General features: G+C 42.4%; 1 pseudogene; it reads left to right on the forward strand.

The window, feature by feature from the left end:
* The first annotated feature begins 2,680 nt into the window (after window positions 1–2,680).
* LOC116283574 (uncharacterized protein C2orf81 homolog) lies at window positions 2,681–5,189 on the forward strand (annotated as a pseudogene).
* The last annotated feature ends 3,955 nt before the right edge of the window (window positions 5,190–9,144 follow it).

Genomic DNA, 9,144 nt, shown 5'->3' on the forward strand with positions numbered 1-9,144 from the left:
AACCATAGACAGAAGAATAAAATTGGACCACAGTCCTATGCCACTCACAAAATTAACTCAAAATGAACTTAAGACTAAACATAAGAATAGAAACCATAGAGCTACTAGAAGAAAATAAAAGGAAAAAACTCTTTAAAATTAATCATGGCGTCAAATTTTTGGATGACATAAAAAAGCACAAGCAACAAAGACAAAAATAAGAGTAATAAATGGGACTATGTAAAATCCAAATGCTTCTGTACAGCGAAAGAAACAATCAACAAAATGAAAAGGCAACCTACAGAATGGGAGAAAATAGTTGCAAATCATGTATCTGATAAGGAGTTAATATGCAAAATGTACAAAGAACACATGCAACTCAATAGCAATAACCCAAAAGATCTGAAGACATTTTCCCAAAAAAGACATAAAAATGACCAAAAGGTGTAGGTGAAAGCTGCTCAACATCACACACCATCAGGGCCACAGTGGGCTCTCACCTCACACCTGTTAGAGTGGCTGGCATCAAAAAGAGAAGAGAAAACAAATGTTGGTGAGGAGGTGGTGAAAAAGGAACCCTTGTGCACTGTTGGTAGGAATGTAAAGTGGTTCAGCCACTACGAAAAACACAGTGGATTTTCTTCAAATAATTAAAAATAGAATTATCATATGATCCAGCAATCCCATTCCTGGGTAATAGCCAGAAAAAATAAAAACAAGATCTAAAAGAGATATGCGCACTCCCATGTTTATTGCAGCATTGTTCACAATATCCAAGATATGAAAACAACTTAAGTATGCATCAGAGGATGAATGGATAAAGAAGATATGAGATATACATATATATGTGTGTGTGTGTGTGTGTGTGTGTGTATAAAATGGGGTATTATTCAGCTGCGAGAAAGTATGAAATCCTACCATTGTACACCATGGATGGACTTAGAGGCATTATGCTAAATGAAATGTCAGACAGAAGAAAGCAAGTATTGCATAATGTCACTTGTATGTGGAATCTAAAAAAAGGCAAATGTAAATTACATTTACAGAAAAGAGTGGTGATTGCTGGGGGCTGGGTAGTAAGGGAAATGAGGAGATGTTGGTCAAAGGGTACAAAATTCCAGTAATAAGATGAATAAGTTCTTGGGAATCTAAGGTACAGCTGGATGATTACAGTTAATTATATTGTATTATATACTTGAAAGTCTTTTGTGACTCAGGGGAGGCCTGGAGACTAAAGCTTTTCTACAAACAAGAGGCAGGCAGAGGATATGAGGCAGGTGTCTATAAAGTCTCGCTCGATTACAATTATACTTGAGTTACATTTCCAGTAGAACTGACACTAATGTGCAAGATAAATATCAGAAGCCCATGTTGTATCTGTTGACAAAGCATAATTCAAGTCTGCAAATAGTAAAAAACTGTATAAGAAACAATTCTAAATTACAATAAAAGATTTTTGAAATGTAATAAATATATATTTTAGTAGCAGGGATGTTGACCAAATAGTCCATAGTAGATGTATTCTTCTAAAAGTAGCACTCTGGTTCCAATGAAAAATTAACATCATAAATAGAGTATTGGTTAAAGGAAGAATGATGTTTTTCTAATCAGATTACATGTATTTTATGGAGTGCTAACTTCCTTAAATATGATGGTATATTATATATAAATTAGTTCAGTTTGGTGTATTTTCTGGAGGTGAAATAAATTTATATATTTTCCTTATCAACCCATTTCTTTAATGTATATGTCCTTTTTATGACTAATTAATTTTACTGAAAAGTTTGAATTTTTTTATATAAAAATATCTTCATATTTTATTCTTAGCATCTGTATTTTGAAGAGAAGGGGGGAAAAGGCTTTGGGAAGATTTATTTTAATCCATAAGAGCAGTGTGTATTTCTTTTAGTAAACCCATTATGATCATAGTATCATCCAAAAGAAAATGTTTAGAAGGCTTTTTTCTCCTTCTATATCCCCGTATTTTTGAAATCATGACCCAGGTTCTCTTTGACCACTCATCATAGATTCTGTTAATCTCATACTGTTACCAAGTCTGTGCTTGTACCGCTTGCTGCGTGACAGGCCAATAAGTCACCACACAATAGGACAGTAAGTTCTTGGGGCAAGAAATAGTGACTTTGTTCAGAAAGCCAGAAAACTGAGAAGATGGCAGACTAATGTCCTACAGAACCACCTTGTTCGGGTTTGAATACAGGCTTCTTTTATGCTACAAAGAGGGAGAGAGGTCAAGAGGCGCTGGGTTGTTGCAGACCCCCTGGTGCTGACCAGACCTTGGAGGCAACCTGGTAATCCTTTGTTCTTGCAGTTGTTCAATGATGACCTGGCCAGGATGCTCCTGTGAATCTTCAACAAGACAGATGTTGTTTATTATCAGCTTCATAACTTATTTCTGTGGATGAGTGGTCGCCAAGGAAGGGAAAAGGATCTTTCTGGTAATTAGTGCATCGACAAGCTAAGCAAAAGTGTTTTAGTTTTAAAAGTTAAGCATGGGAGACAGAGTTTCTGGAAAGGGGATATTATGTGTACTTCAAGCTACAGACCACATTCCTTCCATGTTGAGTGCGCCTACATGCGGAGTTAGCAAGGCTGGGCAGAGAGCAATTAGCTACAGAGCACAAAGGATAGAGTTTAAAGAAATAGATCCAGTGTGGAGTAAGGTTGGTTCTTCTCTGTTACAATGCTGCTGGCATCCCAAGGTACAGTCACAACAGCAGGAACCAGAACACTATCTCTACAATGAGAAGAGAGGCATAGGGCCAAAATATCAATGGCTGCAGCATCCTACATATCCCAAAATTCATGGCTCCCTTGGGAGACCACACTTGTTCCGTGTATTATTTGTGTAAGATTTGTATATGTTTCTTGTTTTAGACAAGATGACTACATCTTAAAATGGTCCATTTTTTAGAGAAATCCTATCAATTAAGGGCAAAAAATAGAGAATGGGACGTCAGCTAGAATTAAAACGATACTAATGAGAAACAGAATGATTACAATAATAATACCAATAAAACAAAAGACATAGAAAACTTCTATCCGCAGAGGAATTGAGAGTTTATCAATACCTTTCATTAATATTAATGCAACATTGAGTGAGATGATTGTGAATTATATCAAAAGACAAAGTAGAAATGAATAAATACAGGAAGTACACAAAAAGAGATTTAAAGTTCCAAGGCTTGATATAAGCACAAATCATCACCAGGATGCGGTTAGAGCTATACATAGCCTGGGTTCAGGGTGTAACCTCAAGCAAATACAGGTTAACTTCTGTCAAGTTTCAGTTTCTTTGTCAGTAAAACGGGCTTAGTGAGCTGTTAGGAAAATTGAATTAGCGAGGTCACTCACCCGAAAAGCGTCTGCCTCGTAGTAGGCTCTTAGTAAATTGTCCCTTTCAGAAGGTTTTTCCTTCCTATTAGACAACTTGAGGAAGCTTCCTCCTTCTCCACTCCTGGGTTTCTCGCCCTGATTTGTCTGTTCCTTTCCCACAGAGAAGCAGGCCAGAGACCCCAGAGTGACCCGAACCAAGGCGGAAAAGGCCATGTCGCCTAAGGTTCCGGTGCCGCAAGGGGACATCATGCCTGGAGAGCTGACTGAGGTGGAGGCGGCGAAGCTGAGGGCTGGTGAGGAGGGTGAGGAGGTGGTGGGCGACATCGCGGAAGTACTGGTGTACCGAGTGATGGATGCCGCCTGCAAATCCTACCTGGAACGGCAGGTAGGCCTGGATCCGCGTCCTCCAGACCCATCTCCTCTCTCCCTGACCCCTGCCTGCTGGATTGAGACCGTTTCTCGCCTCCGCAGTGCATTCCGTACGCAGTCGACTGGGCATGGGAGACCATGTTGAGCATGGGCCAGATGCGATTCATGCCCCGGGATGAGGGAGAACCCCACCTAGCAGAGGACCCCACGTGGGTGGAGGACGAGGAACCCTCACCTTGCCCGATTGACACCTGGGCTCGGGAGCCGTGCCCGTGCGGTGCGCGCCCTGCTCGGTGGAAAGGAAGACGAGGCAAGGCAAAGTAAGCCCCGCCCCCAGCTCCTTCCCACCTCCCGCCCCCGCCCCCGCCATGTCCTTTTCTCTTCAGGGCCTCTCTGGGCTGCTCCAACCTTAGTTCCTGTCTCCTTCCTGATGTAACACTTCTCACCTCCCACCTCCACCCCAGTGTACTTCCCCAGGACCAAGGGAGCACGGGCCAGCTCCCTTTAGGAAGATCTTGGATGGATACAGACTCTGAGGAGCGGATGGAATCTTGGGAGCATTCTCAGGAGCTGAGAGTCACCCTGGGAACCCCACCCACCCCGAAGCAGTTGCAGGAGACAGGGCCTCGGGGTCCTTCAGAGGAACTAGACGGCCATGCGAGGGGCCACCTATCCTCCATCGCATCCTTGAGCTCGAGTAGCCCACAGGCAGAGGAGGTGGCGCCTGCCACCAGTACTCACCCTTCTCTGGAGTTGTCTCTGGGAGCCAGCCCCCAGGCCTCAGTCGAGAGGGCACAGCCCCTCAGCTCCCAGTTCTCCCTCAGATCTCTACTATTACACACCCAAGCCTCATGTGGCTGGAGACTGGCCGGAGCCCAGGAACGAGGAGGTGCTCCGAATCGCCCCGGGTGTGTTGGTGTCGGGCCCTCTGCAGATGGCGCCGCAGCGCTCAGCCCCTAGCCGGGTTCCTGCCGCAGCAGCCCTGGCGCGCTGGCCCGCGGCTCGGTGCACCGCCACGCAGAATGGGCCGCAAGCCAGCGATGGCGCCCCTGGACCCCGCGCGCCTGCCGCACCGCTGGGTGCGCTAGCTTGCGGAGGTTCCGGTTCCAGAGGCCGCGGCGCGCCCCCCAGAAGCCTACCGCAGGCGCCCCCGGGGCGAGAAGACCGAGGCCCCGACCGGACTGCCAGCCTCCAGCCGAGGGCTCCCCACTGTGGCCCGCAGCCCCAGATCCAAACTATTGCTAAGTGCCAAGTGTCCCATGGGCTTTGAGGCCAAGGCCAAGTTCCTGCGTGAGCTGGAGGTGGGCCGCAGGATACTCTCGCAGGTCCTGGTCCTCGGGGATCAGAAGATCCAGGATCCTCACCAGCGGCCTCACCCTGAGCCTCGAATTCGTGAGCCCACGTTCCATGTGAAGAGGAAGCCTTTGTTGCGGCTGGAAGAGATGAAGCTGCCTCCTCGTGTGAGTGTCTGGAGCCCACACTGCTGAACGTCAACAGGAGGACAAAGAGGACAGCACCTCTTCCCCTCCCATCCAAACGAGTGCCCCAGAACCCAAGGTGACGGCATAGCTAACGAAGAACTTAGAGCCCGAAATACTGATTCTCCCCTCCAAGAAACTTTATGCGGAAATTACATGTGAGAGAAAACAGGGAAGAAGCTGGAAGAAGCAGGAAGACGGGAGATCCACCGGACTATCATACAAGTCTGACCCTGAGTGAAGGAGAGAAGGCTGGTTAGGAGCATCTTAGGGTTCAGTGGAGTAATTTTTCCATTTTAAACCTCCCTTTCTTGTTTTCAAAGTATACACTCTATTTCTGTTCTTTATTGTATGTATGTTTAATTTAACATGATCTTTAATCAATATCTTTATTTTTCTTTTAAACAATACACAGATCTTAGAATTCTTCAACATTAATCATTCCCTTTGAAGCTGTATACTTTTGTAACCCGATATTTTAATTTTATTACTTCATTAATTTCACAAATCAGGTATTTTGTTATTCTCAATAGCTGATATTTGCATCAGCTTACCCATGTGTTTCATATTTCCTCTGCTCGCTCTTTTTTTTTATGTCTCAGATTTTCTGTCTGGGATTATTTTCCTTCTGTCTTGAAGCACATGCTTTAGAAGTTCCTTTGATGAGGATTCGTGGTAGACAGACTTCTGAGGTGGCTCCCAAGGTCCCCACCCCCTTGTGTGCACATTCTCCATAATCTCCTCCTGAGTGTGCGGAGACTCCTGAACACGATGGCAGTTCACTCCTGCGATTATGTTATATATCTGGTAAAGAAGTTTGCTGATGTAATGAAAGCCAGAACCATTTGGCTCTGTGTGTGTGTGTGTATGTGTGAATAAACAATATTTTTCGTCTACCATAGTTTTCTTCAACTCTTTCTGTTACATCTTTCTGTGTTTGAGTTCCTCAAAGCTTTCCAAGGTTTGTGTCATTCACTAATTTATTCATTAAATAAATAAGTCATTTGCAGCAACATGGATGGACCTGGAGATCATCATTCTAAGTGAAGTAAGCCAGAAAGAGAAAGAAAAATACCATACGATATCACTCATATGTGGAGTCATAAAAAAAAAAAAGAGGACACTAATTAACTCACATACATAACAGAAAAAGACTGGCAGATATAGTAAACAATCTTAGGGTTACAGAGGTGGGGGGACGGGGGTGGGAAGGGATAAATTTGTGAGTTTTGAGATTTGCAAATGATAACCACTATATATAAAAGTGGGTAAGAAACAAATTTCTTCTGTATAGCACAGGGAACTATATTGGAATATCTTGTAATAACCATTCGTGAAAAAGAATATGAAAACAAATATATGTATATATATGCATGACTGGGACATTATGCTGTACACCAGAGACTGACACACTGTAATTGACTATACTTTAATAATTAAAAAAAAAGCAGTAGTTGTAACAAAATGAAGATGAATCTGTGCCTTTGACCCACAATAAAATACCCATCAATTCTTATAAATAAATAAATAAATAAATGTATGTGTTTGTGGCATGTCAGCTGATCAAGACATTGTTCTATATGTTACTGTCCTACAATGATGGATAAAATAGACAAGTATCCATGAAGTCAACGGTGTACATTCTAGCGGAGTGAGAGACATACTAAACACAAATATGTCATAAAATTCCATAGGTGTGAGTGCTATGGACACAAAAGAAGCTAGAAAGGAAACAGGGAGTGCCATGATGAGGGGCTGGGGTTGAAATTTTAAATAGGTTGACCAGGTAAAGACACAAGAAACCAGTTGGCTTTGAGTTAATCAAAGGGAAGGGTATTTCGGGTGGACCGGACCTAATCAGGTGAGCCCTTTAAAAGCGTTCAGGCTTTCTCAGAAGTCAGTCTCCTGTTTACCTTGAAGAAGCACACTGCCCTGTTGTGGAGCAGGCCACGTGGCGTCTAGTAGTTGAGGCTTCAGTTCTGCGGTTGCAAGAAGAATTTTGTCAATAACCAGTGAGCCTGGAAGAGGACTAAGAGCCCAGATGAGATTGCAGCCCTGAACGACACCTGGATTTCAGCCTGGTAAGATCCTGAGCAGAGGACCCAGCTAACCTGTACCCAGACTCCTGACCCATAGAAACCGTGAGACAGTGCATGTTTTCTTTTAAGCCACTGAGTTTGTAGCCATTCTTTATCTAGAAACAGGTCACAAATACAGGATCTAGTAATAGCAAACTTCTTCAGTTTTGTTTGAAAATGTCTTTATTTCACCCTTATGTTTTAAGAATCATTTCACTGGCTAAAGTTGACAGTTATTGTCTCTTATTCTGTTGAAAATAGTATTTTTTGTCTCTGGCTTTCATTGTTTCTGTTGAGAAATCAGATACTAATCTAACAGTTACTTTGTGGGTAATCTGCTCTCTTGTTCCTTCTCTATACTGTAAATCCCTTTTTCTGTTTTTAAAAATAAGTGAAACATATTCATTTTATGTACTGTAACAACATTCCACTATCAGTCATCTTTGCAGGTTTGAATAGTTTATGGCGGCTTATTTCTTTGTGTGTTTAGTGACTTTGTGCCCTCATGGTGCTTGGAGGTGTAGCTCTAGGAATGATTAGATTCCTAGGATTAAGCTACTTTCCCCAGAGGAGTTTACATTTACTTTGGCCAGGTTTCCAGGAGTGCTGTACTGACTTGGACCACCTTAACTTACATTTTTGTCTTGGAATTTTGGGGCCACTCACATGGTATACATTATGCCCCCAAATTTGTGTGAGTACAAACTTATTATTTTGAATTGTAAGTGAGGATTCCCCCCTCCCCCCTCCACACCCAGAATTAAGGATGAGGAGGGCTTCTATCCTTACTGTTCCCCTCTGCAGGGCCCTTTTTCTGTCTGAAGTTCACTTTATGTACATTGCATGTACACTGCAGCATTCATGTACATTGCAGCATTGTTTGCAATAGCAAAAGACTAGAAATAAAGTATCCCACTTGAAAAGGCTGGTAAATTGTGTGTATCCATGCAGCAGAGTACCCCGCAGCTGAAAAACTGAATGAGGAAGATCTCTGTTTACTGATTTAGAAAGAGCTCCAGGATATATTGTTAAGTGAACGAATGTAAGATACAGCTGTACACAGTATGCTTCCTTTGGCATAAGAAATGGGAGGAGTAATAGGCAGAACACTCTTGGACACAAATCACAGCAATATATTTTCTGAACTAGCTCCTAGAGTAATGGAAATAAAAGCCAAAATACGCAAATGGGATTTAATTTAAATTAAAAGCTTTTGCACAGCTAAGGATACCATCAGCAAAACGAAAAGACAACCTACAGTATGGGAGAACATATTCGCAAATATTGTGCAAATGATGTGACTGACAAGGGACTAATTTCCAAAACATACAAACAGCTTATACACCTTAATATATTTTAAAAAAACAACAACAAGCAACCCAATCAAAAAATGGACAGATGACCTAAATAGACATTTCTCCAAAGAAAACATAGAGATGGCCAACAAGCACATGAAAAGTTGCTCAACATCACTAATTGTTCGAGAAATGCAAATCAAAACTACAATATCATCTCACACCAGGCAGAATGTCCATAATTAAAAAGTCCATGAACGATAAATGCTGGAGAGGGTGTGGAAGAAAAAGGAACCCTCCTACATTGTTGGTGGGAGTAGAAATTGGTGCAGCCTTATGGAGAACCATATGGAGGTTCCTTCAAAAACTAAAATAGACTTACCATATGACCCAGCAATCCCACTCCTGGGCATATATCCAGAGAAAAATATAATTCAGAAAGACATATGCACCCCAATGTCCACAGCAGCACTATTTACAATAGCCAAGACATGGAAACAACCCAAATGACCATCGGCAGATGATTGGATAAAGATGTGATATACATATACAATGGAATACTACTCAGCCATAAAAAAGAGTAAAATAATG

Source organism: Vicugna pacos, chromosome 15 (assembly GCF_048564905.1).
Source record: "Vicugna pacos chromosome 15, VicPac4, whole genome shotgun sequence".
Classification (NCBI taxonomy): Eukaryota; Metazoa; Chordata; class Mammalia; order Artiodactyla; family Camelidae; genus Vicugna; species Vicugna pacos.